This window comes from Haplochromis burtoni, unplaced genomic scaffold, assembly GCF_018398535.1.
Source record: "Haplochromis burtoni strain Fernald_Lab_line unplaced genomic scaffold, NCSU_Asbu1 Contig_787, whole genome shotgun sequence".
Classification (NCBI taxonomy): domain Eukaryota; kingdom Metazoa; phylum Chordata; class Actinopteri; order Cichliformes; family Cichlidae; genus Haplochromis; species Haplochromis burtoni.
The window spans coordinates 158216-167074 of NW_024583148.1; the positions used below are offsets into that span (position 1 = coordinate 158216).

The 8859-nt window shown below is 37.5% G+C and overlaps 1 long non-coding RNA gene across 1 annotated transcript; it reads left to right on the plus strand.

Annotated features, from left to right (window-relative positions):
- Window positions 1-2342: 2342 nt before the first annotated feature.
- Window positions 2343-8828, plus strand: LOC121812754. The gene is made up of 3 exons (XR_006053297.1): window positions 2343-2434; window positions 6254-6361; window positions 8768-8828. It is a non-coding gene; the product is annotated as an uncharacterized LOC121812754 (long non-coding RNA).
- Window positions 8829-8859: the final 31 nt, after the last annotated feature.

The window sequence follows — 8859 nt, forward strand, 5'->3', positions numbered from 1 at the left end:
TGTCAAAGCATAGATAAGGCTGTGACACTCTACACTGACTATTGAATTTCAACTTGATTTCCTCACTTGGAGAGTCATTAGTCATTTGTTATTGGCAAGTTGATAATCAGAGTAGACATTGGACCTGCTGTTGGAGGAGCACTTTGGTCTTTTTTGTTTGTTTTCATTTGTTTTGAAATGTGACAAAAATTTTCAATTGAAACATATAAATAAGACAAAAAGTCATAAATGACAGTTGGTTTTTCAGTCAGAATCCCTTTGTCTGTTTCTCCTCTAAATTCTCTAATTCTCTATTTCACTGGGTAAACAGTTTCCACAGCTAGTTATACACTAGTTCTTTTTTTCTACGTATGGTAAGTGGGGGTAGTTTGACTCTGATCCACAGTCAGTGTGTAATTTGCAGCAGGTTGCTGTAGCGTCTGCCAGCAGGTGGGCAGCAGCATCAGTTAAAACCAACTAAAACCACATGTGCACTGCTGTAGATGCAGCAGCTGCAAGATTTTAAGCACATATAAGAATGAATGCAAGTTTAAATGTGTGCTCAAGGATGTTATTACTCAATCAAACTCCAGTGACAAAATAATTGTATTTCACAAAACAGTTTACTGCTGCTTTGAGGGGGGTTGTGCTGTTCTCCTGTCTTTATGGCTTATGTTGGGTCTAAACACACAAACCAGAGGCCAGAAACCGACTACTAACTTTAATAAAATAATCATAATAATAATAAAATCACTGTTTTTGTTGATGCACTTTGGTGCCTTGAAAAGACCAAATTGTTCTCAGCATACAAAGTTTTTGTAAAAGCCATCAAACTTTGTTATCTGTTGACACATGAAATTGTAATAATAAGTTAATGTACACCTACAAACAGTGAGTTATTATTCCTTATTAGATTATGTGTCTCACTCTCAGGAAAAAAGCTTTACATGCAGTGAGAGTTACACGAGTAAAAGCTCGTGAAAACATATAAAGGACTTACTTCCACTGTCCATAGACTATGTGTAAAACCATGGATATGCTGACTTTTGTTAATCATAATTAAATTTACTATGTAAATGATTAAAATATTGTAAAAAGATGCTGAAAGGTAATGTTAATGTTGCTCATGCACAGGTTTTGTGTTACATGTTTAAGAACCAGGGTTCACTGACAAGCTGTGGCTTTCTAAGCCTATTTAAACAAATCACAGGGAGAAGTTTGCATACGAGGTATAATAGACTGCACAAATAATGACTAAATGTTAGACTGACTTTCCCACTGTTTCAGGTACACTCCACCAGTATTGCACTTAAACCTGAAAGTGTCATAAATGGCTGTTTTGCAGGCCAAATGAACTCAAAACAACTTTAAAAATATAAAAATAATTGTAAAATATAATTCAGTTTTATTTTTACAGCACCAAATCACTACAACAGTTTTCTCAGAGTACTTTATATTGTAAGATAAAGATCGCACAACAAAACAACAAAAAGAGAAAAAAAACAATCATATGACCCCTTTGAGCAAGCGCTTTGGTGACAGTGGGAAGGAAAAAATCCCTTTTAACAGGAAGAAACCTCCAGCAGAACCAGGCTCAGGCAACTGGTTGGGGTTAGGGGAGGAAGACTGGACGACCTTTTTGTGTTTTTCTAGGAGAAAACACAACAAGGGAGCACAAAACTGTGAGCGCAGAAAAAACTGGAGAGGACGCATCCGGGAGGGCAGCTGAACCTAACTGAGAAGTAAGGCAAGGGATGTCAGTCTGAATAGAAAGCAAAGAGACAAAATGCTAATAAGATGAAGCAGGAAGTCACAAAATACAGGAACAGAAAAGTGGACTCGACACAGAGAACAAGAGGACAGGAAAACAAACTCAGGAAACAAACTGTAATTACAAAAAGTTTACATTTTCAAGAACAAACGAAGCAGAAAGATGGAAAAGTGAAAAAATAAACCACAAGCAAACTAAGAAACACAACGAAGATATTTACCAACAACAGAACTTAAGAGTAAAAACCACAAAACCCTCGTTAGAAGACCGTCGGCTTTGACAGAAAATGAAAGAAACTGCTTCATTTTCCGCCGTCATGTTTATAACAATCGTAAAAATAAATCTTGTTTTCGCAGTTGTCATATGGCACATTGAACCTGTGGACAAATAACTGATCAGCATGAATGTTCAATAATGTAAACCTTTGTTTGTTAGTTAGAGAATCCACTCCCCAAACCATGTTGTTTTCCAGAAAGTTCACATTTTAGTTTTGTCTGAGCATCTTCAGTTTGCAGATAATGCTCATAAAGTTTAAATATATTATTGCTTTTCTCTTTGTACAGTCAGCATGTCATGTGATTTTTCTGTCCTGCCACCTGATTAAAGATCTGGGGGCGGTCCCTATGAAAGAGGATATAGTGTGTGAAACTGCAGCCTTCCCTAGGACACTCAAACATTCCTGCTGTAAGTACGCTGATGCTCTCTCCATCTTTTTAATGTTCTCCTGTACACACTGCTGTGGATCTTTGCTAAATTCTGTCATCATTTAAGTCATTTCACAAAGGTCACAGGGCAAAGGTGAATGCTGTGTGTAACCTGGTGTTTTGGTTCTTACTTAAATATGCATCGTTTTAGTGTTTGCTGAACGTTTCCATTGGTTTTGATGAAGGTAAGGACTAAATCTAAAAAAGAAATGTGCACGAGAGCTTTATATCAAAATAATTTTTTAAAGCTAAAGTGTATCTTAAGTTATTCATTTATTTTACATTTTACATTTTAAAGCACAACTTGCTTTTAAATCTGTTTTTGTTTGTTATACAGACGTTATGTACGGTGCAGTATTCAAAAGATTCTCCATCTTCTTTATGCCAAGCTAATTATTTATTCATTAGACTTAGACTGAACCACACCATGACTGTAGTGTGTTCATCACGTACACTCGCTGTGCTGTGAGTTCTGCCACTTTTACTCTGTCACAAATAATTATACGTAGGATGAACTGAGCACAGTTGGAACAGAGGGACATCTAACTCACATATGCAACAAACCTGAACTCTCATTTTGGTCCTGCACATGCACATTAGTATCATCTCTGATCATTGGAACTTTGAAGTAGGTGAGCATTTCAAATCTTAAGATATTGGTTTATTTTTGTGTTCACCACTAATAGCTCCTTGTGCCTGGATCAGCGTGAGTCATTGTGATCTTCACTCTAAAGACTAAAGACTGACGTATGTCATGAAATGGTGTCGTTTAAAGAAATCAGCCAGTCAAGAGAAATGTGTAGGAGGATCAGCGGGGAACAGTCTGACATTCAGACAAATGGTTGAACATTACTGGTTAAGAGTAATGCTTATAAAAATGTACAAATCTAACTAAAACGCAAATTACTGTTTATTATATTTGATGACTGATATTCTGTTTTTTGTTTTTGTTTTTTTGCCTGTCCCGTTTGGCTCTTTTGCATCAGAATTGTTGTCTAAAGGCAAAGAAAGATACCCAACGGATTTTACTTTACCAAACTGACCATCCCAGCCTTGCCGTAATGGTCCATTTGATTCACCTTTTATTGTTTATTTTATTTTCACTTACTGAATACGGGACAGACTTGACTGGGGGAAAGAAGGGGAGAAAGAAAGAGGGAAAGAGAAACAGCTGAGAAGAGGGACGGGGGAGAAGGGCAAAAGACAAAAACCAACAGAACGGGCAGAGAAAAAAAAATGCATATATCAATCACCTGGGTCACCTGTTGAGAAAGAAAAAAGAAAGCAAGCAGAAGAGAACAAGAGTAATAGAATAAACAACATCACAATGATATATGTGAATATGACAGTAAATACTAAATGTTAAACATTATTGTGCAGCACATAAGATCAACAGAACACAGTGTGCTTTGAGGTAGGAGCCAAAAAGGGTGTAGTTTGTGGGTGTGATCACCCGTGTGTACACCTGTGAGCATGGACGCGCTTGTTTTTTGTTTTTTGTTTTTTTAAAAGGTTCCTTCATGTAATAATCTGCTAGAGGGTGTGGGGGGGCCACAGCCCCGTCCTCCAGGGCGTGACTGATGACTGATATTCTGGTGTCAGCTGTAGAAAAAATAAACTACTTTTGGATATTATGGATTTTTTTGTAGTTTAGACTTAAGGAAGCATAAAATATATTTTCACTCACTAGCTTTTTCTGGCACAATGGACAAAGTAAAAAGTTTACCCTATATTAGTAATTATGAAAAAGATTTTTAATATTTCTGACCTGACTGACAAGAACTGCAATTCCTATGCAAATTGCTTCTCTTTGATCTCTTTGCTTCTCTTCTTTGATCAAATATGTCAGAAAATACATGAACATAACTAAGAGTTACCGATGTTTAATGTAACCTTTACAATATGATGTGTTTGAGTTTACGGACTGAGGTTTATCAGAAAATAAACCTTATGTAAGTTATATAAATAACTATAAACATATTTTACAGCAGAGGCAACATTATTCTAGCCCAGCACTGGGTCTCTTTTATTTACAGTAACCAAATCAATCAGAATCACAATACTTATCAATATCAAATGATGAGAATAGGAAGTCGAACACAGCGTAGAGAATCTGGTCATTGTTAAAAAAAATAAAATCCCTAAAAGACCACATGCAGACTCAATGCTTCACCTCTGAAACGCTCAAACGTTTCATTTGGATGGCCCTGGTATTTTGCATACTGTCTCAAAAATAGCATATATTAACCTTTTTTTTGTTACTTTCTTACTATACTTAAGTAGAATTTTTGTTATTTTTACTTTTACTCCCTATTTACTCCTAACTTTTTCAAAACAGGCCCATTAATTTTGGTTTGACGGATTTACTCCAAGCCTTCAAAGATCAGACGATTTAAGCCTAAACAGTAACACATGAATGTGTTCCTGTGAATGTGTATTAATCACCAGATGTTGCATAAAAAGAAATGAAAGACCCCAAATCGTGTGCCATATTGGGTTGTTAGTGGGGGGTGCTAAAGTGGGCTGGTGTTTTTGTTTAATTTTATCTTTTTGGCACAACACAAGAACAACTGCAAGCTTAAGTTACTTCTGCACAGCTACCCCTACTGAAGACGAAAGGCAGTGACGTCTTGTCGCTGTGGCAGGTAACTTGAAGTGCAGCGTTTCTATCAATTCAACAAACAACAGCAAACACACAAACTGTTTGTGTGCCGTTTGTGTCACAGTGTGTTGGCAGCTCAAGGTCAAGCTGCTGTATTTCACAGGGAGAGAAAAGAAAGAGCTCACTTCAGTCAGAGATGGAGAAAAATAAGAAAGACATGACAGGCGAGGAAGAAGAGAGCTTAGATTTAAAGATAAGACTGCTCAGTGGTGTTTGATAAACTGGACATGTAAAGCTTACAAGTCCTTATGTGTTTAAATCAGATGTTGGGTCTGTACAAGTTACATTATGTTGTTTCATATTACATATATATATTTCATATAACAAACTGGGGCAGACTAACTGTGTTATTTAAAGGTTACATGAAAATCCTCTGCAGGTTAGTGCAGGATAAACAGGTTAGGTTGCTACAATGTGTGACTGGTGCACAGCGGCTGTGGTTTCATGGTCAGAGTTCGGTTACATCAACTGTAGCAGAGATTCATATGATTTTTAGCTGATGATGCTGAGATCCATTGGCTGAATTCCACCTTCAACTTTAGAGTGTTTAATATAAACAGCATAAACAGCATAAACAGCGTACTGTCAGTGTAGAGGACGGAAATCAGCCAAAAGAACTCGTGAAACATCTGCTGACATCTGGTTGAATTCAGCTGTGTACATCCACAAACAGCAGCAGGTCAGCTGATCACAGCCTGCACACTATGGAAATCTACTGGAGCTCTCAATAGAAATTATTGTGAGTTATGATTCTTTTCCCCACGCTGAGCCACTACTGCTGACTTTAGGCTACTCAAATTCCTGTTTAGAGGCAAAGTGACCCTCTACAATGGAGGCAACAGAAAATAGAGATGTGATTTATTTTCCTTCTTTTTCTCTGCTCATGTTCTACTTAACCGACTCAAGCTGAGTGCATTTTTTAGAAATAAAATGTAGACTGAAATAAAGTTTGTATTGCTATCTACTAATATTATTTTATTATGACAATAATATAGCACATGGTTCAGCTGGCTTTGTATAAAAATAGGTGGTAGAAATGTTCTTTAAGGAGCTACTTTTACTTTCTTACTTTGAGTACATTTCAGAGCCTGTACTTGAGTAAAGAAGCTGAAGCAGTACTTTGTATTATCTGCTCAGATACAGAGATGGATGCTGAAGCTAGCAGAACGATGGAGGTCGCGACGCTCGGCCGGCCCTTCAGCCTTGGGATGCTGTATGACTGCCGCCAGGATTTAGTCATACCTGGTAAGGATTCATGCGTAGTAACTCAATATACAGTGGTATGCAAAAGCTAATTAATTAACTTTTAATTAATTCATTTTCATGATTTTTCTTCATAAAGCATTGGTTGTTTGGATCAGCAATTCCATGTAAATATATCATATAGCAGATGAACACAATGATATTTGAGAAATGAAATGAAGTTTATTGGATTTACAGAAAGTGTGCAATAATTATTTAAACAAAATCAGGCAGGTGCATAAATTTGGTCACCCCAACAGAAAAATTACATCAATATTTAGTAGATCCTCCTTTTGCAGAAATAACAGCCTCTAAACGCTTCCTATAGCTTCCAGTGAGAGTGTGGATTGTGGTTGAAGGTATTTTGGACCTTTCGTCTTTACAAAACATCTCCAGTTCTGTCAGGTTCGATATATTTTCAATAATATTCAGGTCTGGACTGAGATGGCCATTCCAGGACGTTGTACTTGTTCCTCTGCATGAATGCCTTAGTGGATTTTGAGCAGTGTTTCGGGTCGTTGTCTTGTTGAAATATCCAGCCTCAGTGCAAAATCAACTATGTCACTGATTCTTGAACATTGTTGTCAAGAATCTGCTGATACTGACTGGAATCCATGCGACCCTCATTTTAACAAGGTTCCCAGTCCCTGCACTGGCCACACAGCCCCCAGCATGATGGAACCACCACCACATTTTACTGTGTTTCTCTTGGGATGCTGTGTTCAGTTTCCGCCATGCATAACTCCCCTTGTTATGCAAGGGGTGCAAAGTGCGCTGAATAGTTGAACGATGCACAGTGACACCATCTGCAACAAGATGATGTTCTAGGTCTTTGTAGCTGTTCTCACCATCCTTCGCCTCTGATATCTAAGATTTTTCTTGAGCTGCCACTTTGGGCCTTAACTAGAACTGTGCTGTGGTCTTCCATTTCCTCAATATGTTCCTCACAGTGGAAACTGACAGCTGAAATCTCTGAGACAGCTTTTTGTATCCTCCCCTAAACCATGATGTTGAACAATCTTTGTTTTCAGGTCATTTGAGAGCTGTTTTTTTGAGGTTCCCATGCTGCCACTCTTCAAAGATGCAAAGAGGAGAAAAACTTGCAATTGGCCACTTTAAACACCGTTTCTAATGATTGGATTCACCTGTGTATGTAGGTCAAGGGTCAATGAGCTTACCAAACAAATTTTGTTTACCAATAATTAGTGCTAAAGGTAAACAAATCAATAAATGACAAGGGTGCCCAAATTTATGCATCTTCCTAATATTTTAAGTTTTGCTTATAGTTTAAGTAACTATTGCACACTTTCTGTAAATCCTATAAACTTCATTTCACTTCTCAAATATCATTGTGTTCATCTGCTATATGATATATTTACATGGAATTACTGATCCAAACAACCAATGCTTTATGAAGAAAAATCATGAAAATTATCAGGGGTTTCCAAACTTACCACAGTACGTGAACTAAAATCCACAATCGACATCCCATCATCAATTCTGAATAGAAATAAATATTGTTCTTGACAGAAACACATTTGTTTTAATAAACTGTGGTTCAGTGGTTAGCACTGTAGCCTCAGGGTACTTGGTTTGAATCAGGCCGGGCCCTTTTTGAGTGGAGGCCTGCATGTCAGGTTAACTGGTGATTCTAATTTGGCCCCATGTGTAAATGTGAGCATGAATGGTTGTCTGTCCCTATGTGCTGGTCCTCCAGCACAGTGTACTATGACAGATAAGACATATAACACTGAACTGATAAGTAGAACTGGAAAATGGATGTATAGAGGGAGGGATGTGAAAATTGTTCAATGTGGAAAAAAATTAGACTAATGCCAGCTGTCTGTGAACAATATGCTGTGTTTACCAGGCTTGGAGACACCCACAGTGTCATAAGCATGTGTTACACAACTTACAAAAGTAAAGATTATACACGTTAACAAATACTTAAAACTAAGGATATTTCCTGTACTGTTATTATTTTAGCTAGCTTTACAAGTTCAGTTTTCTTTTTAAATGCCTTTTTTTTAGCTCACTGAAGTTTATCTTCACGACTTGTCTTTGTTCAATTTTAGTTAAATATATTAACTTTAGTGCACAGATGCTCATTTTAAGCCACCATCTGCATTCCAGTGGCAAGAGGTGCTATTTAGTGAAGTTTTGTTGCTTTTAAAGGTAGACTTTTGAAAAGATCATTTTTCATGTTCTCAAACATGTAATTTGTTTTGCTGAGCTTGAAAACAACTTTCTTATTGCTAAAAATAAAGAGGCAACCCATCTGGTTTAAGCTACAAAGAAAATATCCAGTATTCTGAAGCTCCACAATGAAAAACACAAAAGCATCGATGTTCTTGTCATTTTTCATTGTTTCCATCCATCCATCCATTCGCTTCCGCTTATCCTCTTCAGGGTCGCGGGGGGCGCTGGAGCCTATCCCAGCTGTCACAGGGCGAGAGGCGGGGTACACCCTGGACAGGTCGCCAGGCTGTCGCAGGGCTAAC